Below are 21,056 nucleotides of genomic sequence, written 5' to 3' on the forward strand. Positions count from 1 at the left end.
TTTGATAGAGGGGAAGGCATAAAGTTGTTGGAAAGAGTAAAAGAAGGCAAAGTATGTCATCTTTGACAGGACGGACTGTGGAATAAACACCTTGTGGACAAAAGCAAATTTATATTTGCAATCATAGGAATGAAGTGAGATAACCTTTCCGATGATAGTTTTCATTTAATCCTAGTGAGAGACCAAAAAGCAGAATGAGAGATTGGCAGTAAGGATGAATGCAGGTCCTTTCAAAATAGTACTGTAACGAACAGTTCTTTCCGGACCCTATGCAGACGACACAATCCGAAGAAGTGGGGAAACACTGGGGAAACGTCATGCAGGAATACGGGGCTGAAGACAGGGGGGCGTGTCCAAGGTGCGCTGGTGCACGGGAGAGGTGTGGCCGAGGCGAACAATCCCAAAGAGTAATCCTTAGAGTATCCAAAAACATACGAGAAAGTCCAAAACCAGGAGATCCATCAAAACACGAAGTTAAAACCACGAAGGCCGGACCGGGACCGGGGGACCGGGCGCTTCCAGGTCCCGGACTCGCACTATACGGAAATCAAATGCAGAGCCCGGTTGAGCGTCAGCGCCTGGCTTTTAAGGTGGGCTGGGAATAGGAAACAGGTGCACAGAATAAAGTCTCACGTGAAAGGGCTGGAGCACCCTTAAGGAGGGGGAACTATAATCGTGACAAGTACACGCAGCTGTCTGAAGATGCACATCGCACCAGTAATTCCAAAAATAATAAAAAGATTCCAAAAATAGTGAGTGTTTTAAACTGCAAGCAAGGACAAACTTTTTCTATCAAGTGTGCATCTGGTTAATGCAAGATAGAGGCATCCTCCACCCCATTAACAGAAGTAAGAGTGGTTTGCAGTAAAACTCTCAACAGAATAAAACTAAGAACGATGTGAAGCCTGATAGAAAGTGAAACAGCACAATTTCAGCGCCACCAAACTGTTTGAACGAAATACCAAGGAAATTAAATAGGAATTAACTATTAATACTTTAATGTAATTCAATATTTCTGTGAAAAAACAGATGTCTGTTGGCATGCTTTGCTACTGTAGTTTGCTTTAGGACACTCAAAATATTTTGCTATGCCCACATTATTGTGTGGTATATTTAAGATGATGAACTTCTAATACCTGAAGGTAAAACATGCATATTGTATTTACTGTTGATATTACATGTATATAGTTTCATCCCTAAAAGATTTACACATAGTTGGGGTCCCTCTTCACCACTCCACTCTCCACCACTGAAGTGCACCACTCACCTCTTTGATGTGTAGCAGTTATTACAGTACAGTATGTGTCAATTGTTTAACTTAACAGCAGATACTGTAAAAAAGCCCAGTTTAACAATTAAGGTTAGAAATAACATGATAACCATAAGTTACCACATTTGAACGATAATCTCAAATATTATTTTGGAAGTCTTTCAACAACCAAATATATACTTTATTAAGAGAGGAGGGTGTGCAGTTTGGCTGTATTTTCATACATTTTGTATGGGCCCGTTTTGGAGTTGTGGATCTTAGGACTAACACTATGAAAAACAGATTACAGAAAAATTAAAATGAAAACAAAAATAATACTTATTAGGGGTATAATAATGATCCTCCTAGGTTTAAGTTTGTAAAAACTCTCTAGTTTTCTAATATCATTGCTAGTCACAACAATGGTGTTAGTGAAACAATACTTTGACCACTACAGAAGACCACCTGAAATTCGAACAGCCTGTTGTGATTCTACTCAGAACCACAATTTTCACTCAAAATGTGTCATAAATATGATACTTTTTCCTCAATTCTTTATCCATAGAAATTGCTGATTTTTAGCTTCACACACTGTGACAGAGGTAATAGAGGTTTTCACAAATCCTGGCCAATTTATTATCTGTAGGAAAAGAAATGCCCGTGTTTCTAAAAATAGATTAGGAAAGAGATATAGACCAGCGTCATCTTGTAATATGCTGTTCTGTTTATATATGTATTCTATGTTGTATTCACTTCAGTTCCCTGTAGTCTCCTTTTTTTAAAATAAATATTGATGTTTTTATAAAACTGAATATATGCACAATCTGAATGTTTTTTTATGTCTGTGTACTGTATATGTATACATAGTATTGTCTCACTTCATTTGAAATAGTTATGAATTCATCCATTTTATATGTTACAATGTTGGTTTATTGTTATTTGTGGGGGGGGGGGGTTCTGTCATAATGGAGATTTCCATTTTGAGGTTACTGGTGCTATGAGTCAATCAGAAGGCAATATTACTGGTAATTAAGGAAATGACACTCAAAATTATATTCTGTGTAGGAAAACAAATCAGGATTAAATTGTTACTGTACACTGCAACTTTAAATCTACATTAGAAAATGTCTGTTGAGAATACTTTCCCTTGGAAGCTACCCCATTAATACAAAGAAATCTAAAAAAATGGAACTGGAAAGAGAATGAAGCAGAAAAGACTTAAAAGCTGAGCACAATTGAATAAAGTCTATATGCTGTAGACGGTGCTCCCTAACCTTGGCTTGAATTGATAGAATGTGCTCTTAAGACATAGAATAAAATATACTGTGGTTTTTCCTAACCAAATAGCCAGGCCTTTTCAGAGATAGACAGATTACATAGTAACACTGACATTAGACATTTCATTGTCAGTAAATGCCGGTCCATAAAAGGTTGCTTTTAAACTCAGCCAATAAAAATGGCTTTTTTAAGTTACTGTGTTTGTTATCACATAGATACCTGAATCACCATGCCACAGACAGCCGTGTGCATACCCTCAATTTATATTGTAATATCCAGGCTTGTCAGACACATAAAGGCAGCTATTTTATTTTATCAAAGAATCTCGGAGAACATTTTTCATTCACAAATTGGGTTGGTTTCTGAAGAACAGCCACAAGCAAATACATTCCTGTACATCAATATCCTGATTTTCATGAGAATGCTATGTATAGGCTTTGTGTTTCTAATAGACACTGTTAAAAAACACATATTTATTATCAAAGGGGTAAATAATGTGCTTGTCTTAAAACTCTTCGGCTTTGTTTGGAACCATCAGGTAAACAGTTCTGATAGGCAACAGAATAAATAAGGTGGAATCTGGCCTCTAGCCTGGAAGTCGAATGATTCCATTCCAGGAGGAAGCATGTAATGGGCTGAGCACTCTTTTTGACCAGCAAGATGTAGCAGTGGCAAGTGTAGTAGAATAGATGGGTAAAAGAAATGCAGCTGGAGATTCTACATTTTAAAAGAGGAAAAAATAAAGTTGTTACTTTCAGATGCATTTTTTAAACAAAGCTTTACACTCTTGTGTATTACAACAGTCTTGCCACCTGGTGCATTTCAACCAGTTCACTTATGTATGATTGCTGCCAGTAGTGTCATACTTTTCTCCAGAAACACTCCTTTTGTACTGAAGTTACAGTAGATCTGATGTGTAATTGTAGATGCAGGGATCTAGAATGTGTGTCAAATCTCACTTTATCAGAAAGCGCACAGTCCGGTCCAATGTCCCGCGATAATCCCTTCACTGCTCAAAACAGATTGAAAGGTGGTGCTTGTTTAGTATTGGATGTTACTGAAATGATAGTTTAATTTAAACTTTTAAACTGTTTTTTCTTTGACTAAAAATACAAGAAGTCAAATAGTATTTCTTGAAAATATAAGACATGTTTACATAACATAAAATATAAAATACATAGGCTAGTTACTCTTTCCAAAAACAACTAATTATGTGACTTTAGGCTTATCAAAACAACTGAAATTAATATTGCAATTTGCTGTTATATTGTTGAGGTACAGCATGCATTGCTCACAAACATTAAAGAATTTGACTAATATCCACATATATCCATAATGTAAACCAGCTATAGTATTAGTATTAGTGCAGACTGCCTTCATCTAGATGCAATTATTTACACCACTGTTTTGTAATCAATTATGAAAATGATATTAAAATGTTTCAAGTCATGCATACTGCATACTGAGATACAGTATGCACCACATATTGTAAAAGAGTAGGGGTGTAACCCCAGCGTCCTGGCCAAATTTCCCATTGGCCCTTACCAATCATGGCCTCCTAATAATCCACATCTATAAATTGGCTTCATTACTCTGCTCTCCTCCCCACTGATCAAATTTAGGTTAAAATAATGCTGTCAAGTCCTCTATCCTAACTGAATCCCTCTCGTTTGTGTTCTTATATTACCAACAGAAAATCCTGCTGACCGAAAATATAGCCTATCATTCTGCATAGTCTCACGAGGATGTATGGTTTGTTGGGTAAGTCTTTTTGCTGCTTTGTCATCAAAAGAGTAAGAAGAAAACATAATGGCTCCTTTATAAAAATGTCATTTCAATACTTATTACTGTCACTAGTGTTACTCTTGTAAATAAAAGGAAATAAACATCAACCACATTCTAATAAACAAGGAATATCATACTCAGGTGGCAGATATGTTATGTTCAGTGGAAAAATTCTCATACTTTAAAATATAAATCAACTCTATTTCCGTTGGTAAAAATGAGCTAACAATTTCAAAGTGTATGCTGCAATGGGAGAATTGTCTTGGAAGCACTAAACTGAAAAATGTTTTTCCATTGTGAATTAAACTACTTCATTAATAATATCCATGTTAGATGACATGTCAATAATATACTGTATAAAGAAAGTATACACTGAGAAAAAGGAGGTTCTGGAATGATCTAAGCCAGTTTGATCTTGCAGCCTATTGGAATTCCTAGACAACACCATTTCAATCATACATTTTTATTATTTTTTTTGCGTAAGCCTCCTTTAATTAAATTGAGTTTACAGAAGTCAGTTAAAGTATGCCACACCATGCTCTGAAAACAAGAGACTGCAGACTGTGAGATTTTGTTTCTTGGAGAAATGGTGTGGTCACAGGTTACATGATAATTCTTCAGCATGTCTGACAAGCACACACTGAATGAACAAAAACATCACGATCCCAGCCAAGTTCGAGGATTTCACTTTGAAATAACTGCTCCACCTAATTTCCTCTTTGATGAAATGCAAAATTAGGCCTTAATAGGTCAGGACCTATGCTGTTTTCTCTGATTATTTGCCCATTGTTGCTTCATCTAAGGGTGTTCAGAACAGCTACTCAATTTAGCACTAGTCTCTGCAGTACCTCAGGGGATTGAATAGGTAGCAAAGACAGGAGGTCTATATTATCAAAAATGAAATTAAAGAATAGCTGGATTTCTACGGCGGCCTACTTTAAATGCAAAAATGCCACCTTCTTCATCCTGAGAAACTGTTTTAGCAGCAGTGGTGATGTGTTTAGCATGCCTGTTATTGTGTAAGCTTCCTTGCTGCTGGGAACAAACTAAAACAACTGGAAGAATATATTTTATTATTGTTTAAATGGATGCTACTGAAAACATGGACAAATGCAAATGTCAATTTTTCAAAAGCAGAGTGATTTCTCTTGAATGCCCTTCAGAATCCTTTTACTGAATTACACCAAACAGAAAAATGTTATACACAAAATATTCCATTAAAGCAAAGATTTATTAAAAAGGTGAAAAAAAAGTGGAAAATAATAACTGGGGAATACATTTGAGGGATTTTAGGAATTTTAATTTCTATTGCATGCTGCAGAATAGTTCTATTTGGTGTCATTACCATCTTTCTTTCAAAATCATTTTTTTCCCTCATTCCCTTAATGGCTTATTTGTCAGCGGCCAAAAGACAGCATCTGGTGTGATGTGTTTAATTGTGCAGCGTGATCGAAACATTGCTATTATTTTTCTTAACATTTTCTGTAAAAAAGGGAACATTGATGTTACAGTTTTAAGTAAACAAGAGATCAAAGTGAAACTTATGACTGAGAGGCCCTGTTTTCAACAGAGCCACTCATTTGCGTACTGCCATCATGCCTAAAGCACCAAAGATTTCCAAATCAAGATCTTAGGAAATTCAGATTTTAACATATTTAAAACAAAGCCCAGATTTACTTCTGTCTTCAACCAAGTGACAATAGATAAAAGAGACAAAAGGGGAAATCTCTTGCCTGGTGAAGGGATGCTATAATATGGACACACCAGACTGTGGATTAGAAAGTGATGAATTAAGCTGTACATAAATAGATACAAACTGCCCAGATCTTGGCGAAATGTGTAAATTAATGTATATGGATTAGGCGGATCACAGTAGTTGGCTATGTGTTTTCCCATCTGGGCTTCTTTACTTGATATCTTACACTTTTTTGATAGACAGAACCATCAGTTATTCTAGCAGATGAGAAATAAGTATTCAGTTAATTGCTTGTCTTCATTTTCTTAATTTAGCACAAAAATTTTGTATGCTTATTAGTCTTAATATTACATTGTACATATTATATATTATATATATTATATTGTACAGCATTGCATATAAAAATGTTTATAACACAGAACTGCAGTATCCCAACTACACTGTAACAGTCTTCTTTGTAGTAGGCAACGGTATTCTTACTAAAACTTATCATATCACAACAGTCAAAAGATGAGACATCAATGAAATAATCTGAAGCTAGGACAGGGATTACCACATTAGAGCAGGGGTGAATCTAAGAGAGCAAGAGTTTTGTACAATTTTTGGAATTCAGCCATTGGCTTTGGAATTAATGCTACTATATTTAATGTCATCAGCCCTTTAATGTTCACAGAGAAGAACCTTGATTGGTCATCTTATCAAAAGGGTTAATTTCTTTGCACCAGCTCCCCACCTTTCTTTCTGTATTTTAAACATTTAAAACTGCAGTAAAAAAATTAAATAAGGAACTATACACAATGTGGTTACACAGGATGGCACTCATAAATATTTTAACACATTTCATTATGCAATAAGATCAATAAGATCTGTTTCACTGCAATTTATTCAATGTAGCAGGACCTCTTGCTTCACAGAGTGCAGATTTAAACAAGCATTTCATATACAGTACAATACTTGAATTTTGATTTTATTGATCGCAGTTTCTCAGATCTCTGAAAAAATACATTCTACTTTTTATTTCTAGCAAGAAATAATAAGAATATGAAAAGCCTTATGCACTACGTACAAATAAAACCTTTATGTATTTAGAGATGTACAGTAGCAACATGCTAGATAAAACATTGACAGGATTATTGTAAATGCAAAGCTTTACACCTGTTGAGAACCTAAACCACTAAATTCACCATTCTATGATCACAGCATCCTACTTAAATCTAAATGTATATTTCCATGTATAGAATACAAAGGAAAAGGATATTTTTAGAAAGGGCAAATGTCAAAATATGCTTAATTTAAATAGATTGACTGAATGATCTTCTACATTCCTTTGCATAAACTTCGTCCCTTAGTTGAAAGCAGTGACTGCTCCTGTTTAAAGTGTGAATCAATTGAACCAGAGCCAATCTTTCATTTCAGTTTTGATGATCTGCACCCCCCACAGAGAAAACCATGACTTGCCTAGAGTAAATCACAGATGGAGTGAACTGCAGTGGTGAGCAGCATTGCAATAGTAAAATTATGAAAACAGCGCCTAACCCATGAAAGCTCCAAAGGATTTCAGCTCAGAAAATGCTTACATTTGTATAAATTATCTGCATCAAAGAAAGCAAGGTCGAATAACGTTTGCTATTTAAATCAGGCTAAGGAATATTAACAAAAAGAAGCTTATAAATATAAATGTGTCTTGACCATTTAAGTGAGAAACCTAGGAAAACAAGTAAAACTTAATGTTAAAGATGTTTAATGACTATGACTGCTGTTTTTAGGGGGTGCATTATCGCCAGCAGCCATATCACTGAAGCCAGTACCTGGATGGGAGACCTCCTGGGAAAAACTAAGGTTGCTGCTGGAAGAGGTGTTAGTGGGGCCAGCAGGGGGTGCTCACCCTGCGGTCCATGTGGGTCCTAATGCCCCAGTATAGTGAAGGGGACACTATACTGTAAACAGGCGCCGTCCTTCAGATGAGACGTAAAACTGAGGTCCTGACTTTCTGTGGTCATTAAAAATCCCAAGGCGTTTCTCGGAAAGAGTAGGGGTGTAACCCCGGTGTCCAATCATGGCCTCCTAAAAATCCCCATCCATGAATTGGCTTCATTACTCTGCTCTCCTCCCCACTAATAGCTGATGTGTGGTGAGCGTTCTGGCGCACTATGTCTGCTGTCACATCATCCAGGAGGCTGCACATTGGTGGTGGAGGGGAGTCCCCATTACCTGTAAAGTGCTTTGAGTGGAGTGTCCAGAAAAGCGCTATATAAGTGTAAGCAATTATTATTATTACATGATTTGCTTTTCACAAGATATAGGTAAAAGAGTTTGAGCAGAGAGGTTTTGATTACATGGTGTCTGTTAAATGTGTACAGTTGTATTTGATTTATAATTCAAAACTCTTAAATACAGTATGTGATTAATATCCTGTGAGCCTGTTCTTATGTTTAATCATAACACGGTTATACTGTACCTAGTGTAGACATGATCGGCAGCAAAGTAATGCAGTTTTGTGTGACTGCCACAAATTCCTGTCAAAGAAATGTCTTTGATAAGGATTGCTTTTAAATCCTGCTAGGTATCATTTAATTTATCAGGAGTGGATGACTGTTTTTTAATAGTGTTTTGACACTTAGGATGGAGGAAGGGACCTCAATAGATTCAGTCAGAAAAGGGCCAGCAATACAGCTAACTGTCAATACACAGAAACATTTCACTGCCTTTTACAGAATATTCAAAGCCTCAATGAATATTCTTAATATTTACTCCAGTGTGAAATGAGGATCGTACAGATGCACCAACGGTTGTCATTTTTTTAAATCCTTATATGCCATATTTGTTTTTTTACGTTGTTATTTGGAAATATGTTAACACAGCCACAGAATAACAAACTGTGAACAGGTATATAAGAGATAAGGATCATTTTGAAATCAGGACTTTATGTTTCTTTTAATTGTCTACTAATTTCCTTAACAAAATGAGAAGACAGCCAGCTGTGTCTAAAGAGAGATGTCTCCGTCTAGTGGTTGTTAGAAGAATTACAGTTTTACCATAATGCATTAGCCAAATGTATTTAAAAATATCAGGTCGTGTTGCACTTTTTATACGAGAGCGGAATGAGAGTTTTATTAACTTTTGTATTGCTGTGGTGGATAGTGCATTTGTAACCATATTTCCTGGAACTGGTATTAGACTGTAATGACACGTATGGAATCTTTGCAACTCTGTGAAAAATAATTCTAATTTTGCCCTGTAATGTTCTCTTTTGTGCTAGAGCTCACAGCTGCTTTCTTTCAAAACTTATTCTGAAAATTAAAAATACAGGAACATATGTCATAATTATTAGTGCACTCACCACTATCCACTAATTCTGTACCTCCAATTTATTCAAAGAATGATCAATTTAATAACTTACAGTACAATATTTAGAAAAATACTCATTGGTTCATATTATTATAATGAAAACAAAAACACTGAAAGCATTACAATATAACAAATGCTACTGGTTCTAATATGCATTTGTTGCTTTTTTTATATCTCTCAACATATATAAGACATAATTTGTCTGTTTTAAGGAGTCATTAATGTTGCCAATTTATCACTCTTTGAATGAAAAATGAGCACACAGGATTATTCCAACTATGTAGTTAGGTTTTGTTAGATGTCATAAAGTATTATGTTTTCTGTCTTAAGAAGTTTTGTTAAGCAGTTTGAAGAATTTCAGTATTACTGTAGCATGTGCAGTATACACCAAATGCCTCTGAAACAATGGCCTTAAAGATACTCACACATGCACACAAGCAAAGTGTACTACGTTTTCTAAAACCAGAGTTTTATGACTTCATTATGTTTCTGAACTCTTGTGGCTGTTTTGTGTTTAGTGTCCTGCACAAATTAGATCAAAGCATTTGTGTAAAGCTGTTTTCCATTATATCCAAAATAGTAGCCATAACATTTTAAATGAGCAGAGAGGGAACTTGAGTCTTAGTTTAAGTCTTTTTGGCTTTTCAAAAAATAAAGTTTATTGGGGGCAACATGACAATGTAAACAGGAGCCTTTCTAAGCACATACAGTGGATATACTGTAGAAAGTCACCACCCCCTTTCACAATTTGTATTGTACCTTTTGATGTATGACACTCTGAAAATAAAATCAAATTAAATTAGGTTTGTTCCATTTTTATTTACACACAGTGACCCACATTAGCCAAGTGAAAATCAAATTCTAAAACATTCTGAAATTAATTAATATTACAACAGTAAAATACCTTATTTGGATAAGTGAACAACCCCCTTAAATTGCATTTGTAAACTTGCTCAGGTATTTACCAATCACCTTACAGATCACACAACAAACTAATTGGCTCCCACCTGTGATCAATTGTGGTGGTTTTGATTAGTTCAGAATAAAAGCAGCTGTTTCTAGAGGATTCCACCGCTTGGAAGTGCATTTCACCTCACAGGCCTTCATCTCAGACACCCTCTTCATGTCCTCAGTCACCCCATCATGAGATCCCTCCTACTCCTACTCCATCTTCCCCTGCCCTCCTCGGCTTATCCACCACAGCTGACCAGGTCAGGAGGGAGTTGAGGAGACTCCATGCAGGGAAGGCAGCGGGTCCTGACGGTGTCAGCTCTAGGGTGCTAAAGATCTGCGCGGACCAACTGGGTTCAGTGCTGCAGTACATCTTCAACCTGAGCCTGAGATTAGAAAGATTTCCAGTGGTCTGGAAGACGTCTTGCCTGGTGCCAGTACCCAAAAAGGGGTACCCTAAAGTCTTGAATGACTACAGACCAGTGACACTGACATCACACCTAACGAAAACTCTGGAAAGGCTTGTACTGGACCACCTCAGAACCCTGGTGAGTACAGCACTGGACCCCCTGCAGTTCGCCTACCGGTCACACTTGAGAGTGGAGGATGCAGTCGTCTATCTCCTTCACAGAGCTAACTCTCACCTGGAGAAGATGGGGAGCATTGTGAGAGTTATGTTCTTTGACTTCTCCAGTGCCTTTAACACCACCCATTCTCCCATTACTGAAAGATAAGCTAAGGCCGGCGCAGGGGGACACTCCCCTGGTGTCCTGGATTATAGACTATCTGAGCTGCTGCTACAGTATGTACGGCTACAGAGCTGTGTGTCCGAACAGGTTGTTAGCAGTACTGGGGCCCCACAGGGTCCATACCTGTTCACTTTTTACACCTCTGACCTTAGGTACAACTCTGAGACATGTCATCTGCAGAAGTTTTCAGATGACTCTGCAATTGTGGGGTGTATAAGTGAGGGCAGGGAGGAGGAATATAGGATTAACAACTTTGTGGAGTGTTGTCATCTTAACCATCTCCAGCTAAACACCAGCAAGACTAAAGAAGCGGTCATGGACTTTCGAAGGAATAAGTTTCTGCTGAACCCTGTTTCCATCCAGGGTGAGGACATAGAGGGGGTGCAGTCCTACAAGTACTGTACTTAGGGGTACACCTGGATGGTAAGATGAAGTGGTCTGTTAACACTGACACCCTGCACAAGAAAGATCAGAGACGACTCTATTTTCTTAGGAGGCTCAGGTCCTTTGGTGTGTGTGGAACACTGCAACACATTTTTTATGAATCGGTGGTGGCAGTGACATCTTCTTGTGTGCTGGGGCAGCAGCGTCATGACAAGAGATGCAAATAGGCTCAATAAACTTATCAAGAAGGCTGGCTCTGTGTTGGGGCTGAGCCTTGACCCCCTGGAGGTGGTGGCTGAGAGGAGAATGCTGACCAAGCTCACAGCCATCATGAGCAATGCCTCTCATCCGCTTCATGGGACTGTTATTAGGCAGCGGAGCACTTTTAGCAACAGACTGTTCCAGCTACGGTGTTCAAGGGAACGTTTCCCCAGGTCTTTCCTCCCCGCGGCTATCAAGGTTTATAACGCTGCCCTAGGCTAGGACTGTTAGCCCTTCATCTGCTCGTCTATGGGCAGCATGTTGCACCATTTTACTTTTTCTTGGACACTCAATCTGTATATACCTATGCACATTTTGCACATATTTGATTGTTTTTACAGTGACTATATTTTGCACACACCTACAGTATGTATTTATTTCGTATTACTGTACGGATTTTAATGTTTCGTCTATTCTGATGTCTGTTTTTGCTCGTCTTGGGCTGGGCTGCTGTAACACATCAATTTTCCTTCGGGATCAATAAAGTCTTATCTATCTATTTCAAAGCAAAGAATCCACTATGGGCGGAAAGGTGCTTTCAAAAGAACTTTGAAATAAAGTTGTGGAATGGCACGACTCAGGAGATGGGTAGAAAAAGATTTTAAAGGCTTTAAGTATCCTATGGAGCACAGTCAAGACCATTGTTAAGAAATGGAAGGTGTATGGCACCGCCCAGACCTTGCCTAGATCAGGCCGTCCCTCCAAACTGGATGACCGAGCAAGAAGGAGACTGATTAGAGAGGCTACCAAGAGGCCGATGGCAACTTTGAACAAGCTACAACAAAGCAACCATACAGTGGCTAAAGGAGAGGAAGGTGAATGTCCTTGAGTGGCCTAGTCAGAGCCCCGACATAAATCCCATCTAAAATCTTTGGAACAATTTGAAGCAGTCCATCGACAGTCACCACACAGTTTGACTGAGCTTGAACAATTCTGTAAGGAGGAATGGGCAAATATTCCTCCCTCTAGGTGTGCAACATTGGTAGAGATGTATCCAAACAGTCTCGAGGCTGGTGACTTTCTATACCCACTGTAGTTATTTAAGTCTTTTCTCATTAACGTGTTTTAGCAGTTCTATAGGATTTTTTTTCATACATTCTGAGTTTTTACAAGATTGAAATGAATCTCTTAAACTTTCAGTTGAGGTCCTTTCCATTTCAATGACCCTGGTTTGCTACCTTTCCTTTACAGACTGATTTTACTATGAACTGTTGTGTACATAAATGAGATACACAATTTGACATGGATATATCTGTTATTTATCTTCTCATAAGCTTAAAGTGAACATCTAAAATGGAGTCCAACTGGGACTATTACATTGGCTAAGGATTTCCCTTTGGCTGACACTGATTAAATTCCTCCCCTGACAATATCAAAGCAATGCCTACTGGGTATAATCTGCCTGAACTAAATCTGGTTTTACTGGTTTTGGGATGTGAGCAGCATTCCCTTATTTGTTCCCTGCAGTGAAAAATGCCCAGACTGTAAGAATCGAGGATTTTTATTGATCAGATGCTGCTATTTCCCTGTTGATTGTCCTAGAAAGGTATAATTAAAATCAAGTAATCTGAACTGGATAGAAACTGGAAATATTTCATATATTAAAAATTGATTTTCACTAGCAAAAAAATATACTATTTATCATATGTGAAACACCCCTCCCAAAAGATATCAGTTGTGTTCTTTGGAGTCTGTGACCGTCTGATTTAAGAAATGTGCATTTTTATGTCAATGCCTCCACATACAAAATAGCAGGAGCCGTGGCTTTCATATGCAAATCCGAGCATTTCAAATGTAGCAGTTAGCCAAGCCCGACAGCATGTGTGTCACTGTGTTTATGCACTAGGGGCCTAGAAAAACATCTATCTCATGATGCCACACATCAGAAGTAGATGAGGTCTAATATAAGATTGATGCCCTTTCACGTGGGCTTATAAATCTTGGAGAATTGTTGAAAAATTTAAAATTAGAGCTATATTATAACAAATAACTTTCTCTCTCCCCTGGAGTGTTAAGTGCACTGCACCACTCATACAGTATGTCTCTCCGTTTATTTTCTGCGTAGTCCTGACCAGAATGTAAATGCACTCCAACAGAAAATCAGGTCACCACATTTGCTTCAGTGTCTCTGTTAAGCAAGTGCCTGACTAGGGGGCTTAGCCATGCACTGTAAAGAGCAAGTTGGTACTAAGATTTGACACAGCCCCTGAGTACACACAGAAAGAGTCTTTCCTTTTATTTCACTGTTTTTTTCGATAATGTTTCACCACAAAGCTTACATTTGCAATAGGAGTATATTTAGTACATTTTAGGAGTATATTTATCTCTTTCCTAAATGACGTATTGGATTCACTGAAAGAGAAACACAATGTCGTAGATTTCTAAAGTTTTACAAATGCATACTGTGTATGTCAAGAAAATTAATCCCAGGATGACTACCTTTACATAATGAGCCTTTTGTCTCTGGAGACGTACATACAAGCCTAGCTCTGGTCACAAGTGCAACTAATTAGTTGTTCCAAACTCAGGAGCATTAAGGCAGTATCACAGAATTGTTCAGCCTAAACTGGTGCACCTGCTGACAAGTCAGAAGCCAGAGAAGCACTCTGGGTCCATCCAGGAGTATCATTGCGGTACTGTTGTCTAGGACTACATCGTACTTATCTTTGTATTAGCTGCAAAAATTCAGCTAATTCATTTTCCAGGTCTATATGTTTGGTATTTTTCAGACACAGTAAGTAAAATAAGTATTTGGAGGTAATGCATTGAAACTGAACACAACAAAGCAGCAGGATATCTCTGAAGTTTCTCTCAAACTCAGTGATACAGTACTGTAGGTATGACCACTGTGTAATGTACTGCATATGATCATTGTTCTTTAAAGAAAATATGCCGAAAAGCTTCAAATTTTATTATAGGTTTCTTTTCTGTTTATTTCCGGTTTTTGTTTTTTATTTATTAAGCCAACTCTTTAAAACTTTAGCCTAGTGAGTAGTGTCACTCACAGCTTGCCCCGATTACACAGTTGACATCGCAGGAGCAGAAAGATGGTCTGCTGCTCTTGATTTCTATTCAAGAGTTATCTACTGAGCTTGGATGGCACCCTTTAAATATGGTAGATCCTCCCCCATGGTGACATTTGTGCATTTTTTTTATTTTCCTAATCATAATAATTTAAACTAATATGACCATAAAGTGGCTCTCAGCTGTCTGGTTATGGCATCCCAAACTATATCTTTGTCCCTGACTTTGAGTGTGTATTTGGCCTACAGTATATACTGTAGATGTGTGAAAGTTTTTGCTGCAACCTTAAAACCCAAAACAAATACCTATTTATTAATTTAAAAAAAGTTCATTTTTCAAGAGAGTGGATGGGTACTTTTGCATATTGCAGATAGAAGGTACATATAGAGGAATGAGAAATATTACATGTGATGCTGTTGTGATAAAAGCTGAGAACTCTTACCAGACCTTCACTGGCTTGTTGATCGAGGGGTACGATTCTTGCTTGGGTTAGGATAGGGCTTTCCTTAGCTTCCTGGACAAGCCCTCCTTTCTGTCAGAAGTTGTAGGAGTCTGGGACATGTTATCCAGATGTTGCATACCATGGCTTCTTTCAGGAAATGGTAGATGAAATCCACAGATCCTTTAGTTACCACCATCCAGATGAACTAGATGGACGGAATGGTATTCATCTCATTTGTAAACTTTCATAGGAATTGTCATAGGTGAAGTGTGCTAATATTCAATTCAATTCATTGTTGATCTCAGTAATTGATAGTGGCAAATTTCTAGAATTGTCCAGATAATTAATTCTAGAGCACTGTGGGGTTTTACTACCTGGGCTAGTTGCTTATGAGCTGCCTGCTTTTAGTCATCCATATGCTTATTTTAGGATCCTTCTTGTCTTGTGAATCCCAGAGTAGCTGTATTTTCTCCTCTGTTAATCCCCCACCTTGTTTCTGCTCATGTAGTTCCATTATTGTCTGCTTTCTCAAAACCCCTGTTGAGGTGTTGCCTGAGCTTTAGTACATAGCAGCTTTAGTCAGAGGTATTTCCTATCTGACGATAAGCTACTGTGCTAGAGGGAAGCAATCTCTCTAACTCCATCGTAAAGAACTAGAGATTCTTGCCATAGGTATCCTTGTTATGCTTTGTAATGTAAACTCATTATACTCTGCACTTTTCATTCTGGTCACAGGAGATTTAAAATATCCTGATGAAAGGAAAACCTGATATTCATTAGCGGTTTTCTTGGTAAACCCAATTATGACTGATAGAAGTGTGCAATCACATTCCCTTACTAGAGAACAAAATAATTCTAGACCGAAAATTTGGGTTTATACTGGCTCAATTTAATCAACTTTGAACAGAGGATGAACTAACCAGGAATGCAACAATACATTTTCTTTTGATTATGTGAAGACAGTTCATCCAGAAATGAAACTTTCATTTTATTTCTCCCACAGAGAAGTCCACTTGTCTGATTCATTCATCTGCAATTCTGAGCAGGCAATATCTGGTCTTCCAGGGAGCCTCGAGGACAAACTCTAATCACTTGCCCTTGTGTGGTCCGCCCTTTCTGTGTTCTCATGTAATTTTAGTTAATTGCTCTGTATTGTACCTTCCTGCTGCTGGTTGTATTTCCTCAGCCTACATTCATATCTACATTGATTGTGAAGGTTCTACATTAATGAAGAGCTTAATAAACATCTGTGACTCCATTGAAAATAAGGTCAGCTTTCCTGTTTTTAACCTGCTGTAAAATGTCAAGAAACAGCTGTGCATATGCATTTAAATCTTCAAGAAGTTTCTCTGCAGAGCCAAACATTTCCTTATCTTTATTAATTTTTTTACATTCAACACAAAGTATGGGGAGGCAACAGGAGAATTAAGGGCATTTCATTTTAAGATCCACCCTGAAATCCTTGTTGATCGCTTTTCGAACACACAATTTTTGACCAATGAAAATTGTTTTCTCCAACTGTAAATCAATTGTATAAAACAGCAGTAAGTGGATTACATTTCTCTACTTATTAGAATTACTCACTGCTTTTAATCACTGTAGAAGAAACTAAAAATAATATATACTGTACATACAATACCATAGAGAAAATATGTATTCTGAGTGTAGCACCATCAATGAATCAATACCATTCACATAGCAGTTTAAAAGTGGATGGACTGCCTTTTATGTTTCAGTTTTGAAGAATTGTAGGTTGCTTTAGAGGTAAGAACAGATTGAAAAAAACATTACCTAAATTCAGCAGCTTTCTGCAGATCACTTTCTAAATACATCTTTTCTTTTTCCTGCCAATCCCAACACTTTCATTTTTTTCAGTTTACCAGTCATTATATTACATTGTCAACCTGCAGCTCAGAGTTAGCTACCTCCTGCCTGCATAGTTATTAAAAGCTTTAACACAGGTCTAATTTTGTATCTCACTTCAAAGTAGCACATCAATTCATTGCAGCCAGCCTTTTCAAAAACACACCAGCGAATCAGTATAATTGCTTAAAGGGCAGAAGTAAAGGCATACCAAAAGATTTTTTATTCATCTGAGCTTGAAAATGGAACTACTGTATGCTCCTGACTTAAAAAGTGGACACACCACACAGATTACAGAGTGGCTCATTGTTTTTCTAGTGGAAATTCAAGGAAATGGAACAACTCTAGTGTCAGCTGTAGCTACACGTACAATAGCTCTAACATCGAGTACTACTGACACATGTCCAGTGACATGCATCATCGTGAGCAGCAAACCAATCTCCAAATGAATCCACCCTCTGGCAAAGATAAGCCTATTAGGAGCTGCCACTGGGAACCCATAGTCAATGTAACTTAATGGCATATCTTGGATTTAAACCACAGATATTGAAGAATTCTAACAAAATGAATTAAAATACTAAGTGATATTGTATGTGCAAAAAAGGCTTCAGTAAGCCCCTCTTTTTTGAAAATTTCAGATACAGTTCCACCATTCATCTAAGATTTTACCATGAACAGCCTGGCAATTTTCATTCAACTTGCTGCTGCAAATGCACTGATTTCATCATATACTGTATATAGCATATAGACGCTGCCTCCTGGCCCTTCTAATAAATTAAAGCAAGTCACTGTGCTTGACAGAAGCAATCGTCACAGGTGTGTGCTTTTGATAATTGACGTAGATGAAGAATGTGAAAAAGTAATTTTATTGAGTTGCTTTCACCAGCTCCCATTCATTTATTTTATGATATTTATTAGAATGCCTCAGAGTGTTCTGGAATTCTAGGGCCAGATGGTATCCCTAATCAAGGCAAATTGCTTTTGAACTTGTATTCTGAAACTATTTTTTTTCACTATTGTGAATCAAAATATGGCTTATTTTGTTCAGTTCATTAATAATAGAAACTGTCCTCAAAACGTATAATATAAACACAGAACTACACACACTACAGGGTAACAGAGATAATTTCTAAAAATAAACATTTATGAAACTGTTTTTATTCACCTCATCTGAAAGCAAGACCATGCAAGACATCACCCAGATTATTTTTTCTCATCTTTTTTTTAAGTTAAAGATCGAAGCGTTTCTTTTTCTGGGATTCATTTTGGTAGCTGGTAAAGTGGAATTACCAGGTACAGGTGAGATAGGGTTTAAAAAATGTGTAATTATTAGTTCAAAAGGAGGAGTGTTTTCTACTTCCATCCTGATTTCACAAACACTGTTGCTCTGATGCACTTTTGGACGTTTTCAAGGATCTTAAGTGTGAAGGAAATACGAGAAGCTTCATTTTGCACTAGCAGAGCACAAACTCTTCCGTACGCTAGAGGAAAAGCCAGAAAAAGTACAGCTGTGGCGACCAGCACCTTCCATGTATCACACCCTGAAACACCGTTGGATTTTTTTCTCTATTTTCAAGCACTTACAGTTCTGTTGAATTGACAGTGCCTAACCCAGCACCCCCTATAACCTATGGTACATGAGGGCGATGGCACATTAGAATGCAATTCATCTTTCTACTTTATACTGAAGAAGATCATTGCTCTATTAATTCAGACTAATGGCTAGCAAAACTACATTCTCTCTTTCAGTCAATTTACAGTATAACTCACAGTCACTTGCTACGTTTATGTTTTGTAAAACTGTTATAAACCTTTCTATTAGCTGAAGTGAACAGCACATTACAGGAGCCGGGAATACACTTTATAGGATCTTTTTTTTTTACTTTTGACACCTTGCACATGTCACAGAGTGGAAAGTACCGTATGGGAGTAGAAGGCACCAGGTGTCACAGGGTCTATGGATGTTGATTGTTTTAATGGGCCAGTAAAACCATAGTGTTGATACAGTTTCATGCCTTGTCTTCTGTATTTCCTGCTCCGATCAAAGACCCTTTTAACAAAGATGCTGGGCAATTATCACACCATGTGGGGTTGCAAACAGGTTTGACTTGACCTGTGTCCTTCCTCTAAGGAAGGATAGGGTGCTGTTGAACAATGCAACATTACACTTGGGCATCTTTACACAGCCATTTCCTGAAGAAGCCCAGGGCATTTTGCCCTGCCCACACCCAAAACATCACAGGGACACTTTCACCTCCTGGGGAAGTCAAGGACCCCTGTCAATAAGGCTTGAAAAAAAAGCCCCTGTACAGTAGAGAACAGAAGGACTTCACAGAAGCAATTGCAGCAGGTGGAACCAGGAGAAGACTCCACTCGGAAACCAGGGACTGGAATCACCAAAGAAATTGGTCAGCATCACCAAATTGGACTTGGAGACAAACAGGGGCAACACCAGGAAGACATGGTTCAGGGTATAAGGACTGAGGAGGTTGTCTGGAATTTCACTATCTCTTTGCTGTGGTGTAAAGAGGCACACCAGACAATGCCAGATTGTTTGTCCAGGAAAACTGGTAACTGGTTCTGGGAGTGATCTGTCATGTGCTCTGGATAAGTTGGATAAGTGGTCATAGGAACAGTTTGTTTCAGGGATACTTTTACTGTATGTGAGGGGAAGACTGATTACTGTAAATAAATGGGATATGACAATTGTCTTGTTTGATCTATGGATGCACTGGTGATTCTGGGAGTTGAATAGAACCTGTGGCAAGAGGAAAGGGATCTTTTAAAATTGCTAGGTGGCATAGTTGTGCACAAAGCAAGAATAAATCTTGTTTGAGGGGTCACCTTACTGGGACACAAGTGCATATACTTTTGTTGTTTTGGCATCATTAGTCAGTACCTGGATTAGAAACCTCCAGGGAAACACTAAGGTTGCTGCTGGAAGAGGTGTTAGTGGGGCCAGCAGGGGGCGCTCACCCTGCGGTCCATGTGGGTTCTAATGCCCCAGTATTGTGACAGGGATACTATACTGTAAAAAGGCGCCGTCCTTCGGATGAGATGTAAAACCGAGGTCCTGACTCTCTGTGGTCATTAAAAATTCCAGGGAATTTCTCAAAAAGAGTAGGGGTGTTGCCCTGGCATCCTGTCCAAATTTCCATTAGCCCTTACCAATCATGGCCTCCTAATAATCCCCATCTATAAATAAGCTACATCACTCTATTCTCCTTCCCACTAATAGCTGATGTGTGATGAGCATTCTGGCGCACTATGGCTGCCGTCGCATCATCCAGGTGGATGCTGCACATTGGTGGTGGTGGAGGGGAGTCCCCATTACCTGTAAAGTGTTTGAGTGGAGTGTCTAGAAAAGCGCTATATAAGTGTAAGCAATTATTATTATTGTTATTAATTGATTGATCACATAGACACCTTTTTCTCAACTTAATCAGCTTATCATATGGGCTCCCACAAACTAGTCAAACATGAAATAAGGTTTGAGTAATTTTGTTGCCTAATTTTAGCCTGTCACTGTAAAGCAAAAGCAGTAGCTGTTTTATTTGCAATTTCGTAACGGTCATTTATAACAATTTAACTGAATGTTGATATGACACATAATTTTAACCTTCTTTGGTAGGCCGCTCCATTAACCAGGAAAAGAAAAATTAATCTTTTCATTATAAACTGTATTTTATCATAACAAAATAAGTACATTTTTTTTCTGATATGATCTTTAGAGACAAGAGGCAGTATCGTGCATATTTTCTTCTTAGATTTATTTCTGTTTCCCATACCGCAGCGGGGGTACAGTGAAGCCAAGAAAGATGTCAGACATTAATATCTCAGGATTAATGGACAGACAGGGGATGGGGATATAAACTCCCGGGCTTCCAATGAAGATGCAAGCGGGCAGAAAATGAAAGCAAAAAATAATAATTGTGATAAAATATCTACGACAGTGAAGCCCTGTGTCAGAAGTTGTTTAGTATTCTGTTTTGATATCCTAAAGTACTCAGAGCTTATTCAGTGTAT

Source organism: Lepisosteus oculatus, chromosome 13 (assembly GCF_040954835.1).
Source record: "Lepisosteus oculatus isolate fLepOcu1 chromosome 13, fLepOcu1.hap2, whole genome shotgun sequence".
Taxonomy (NCBI): Eukaryota; Metazoa; Chordata; class Actinopteri; order Semionotiformes; family Lepisosteidae; genus Lepisosteus; species Lepisosteus oculatus.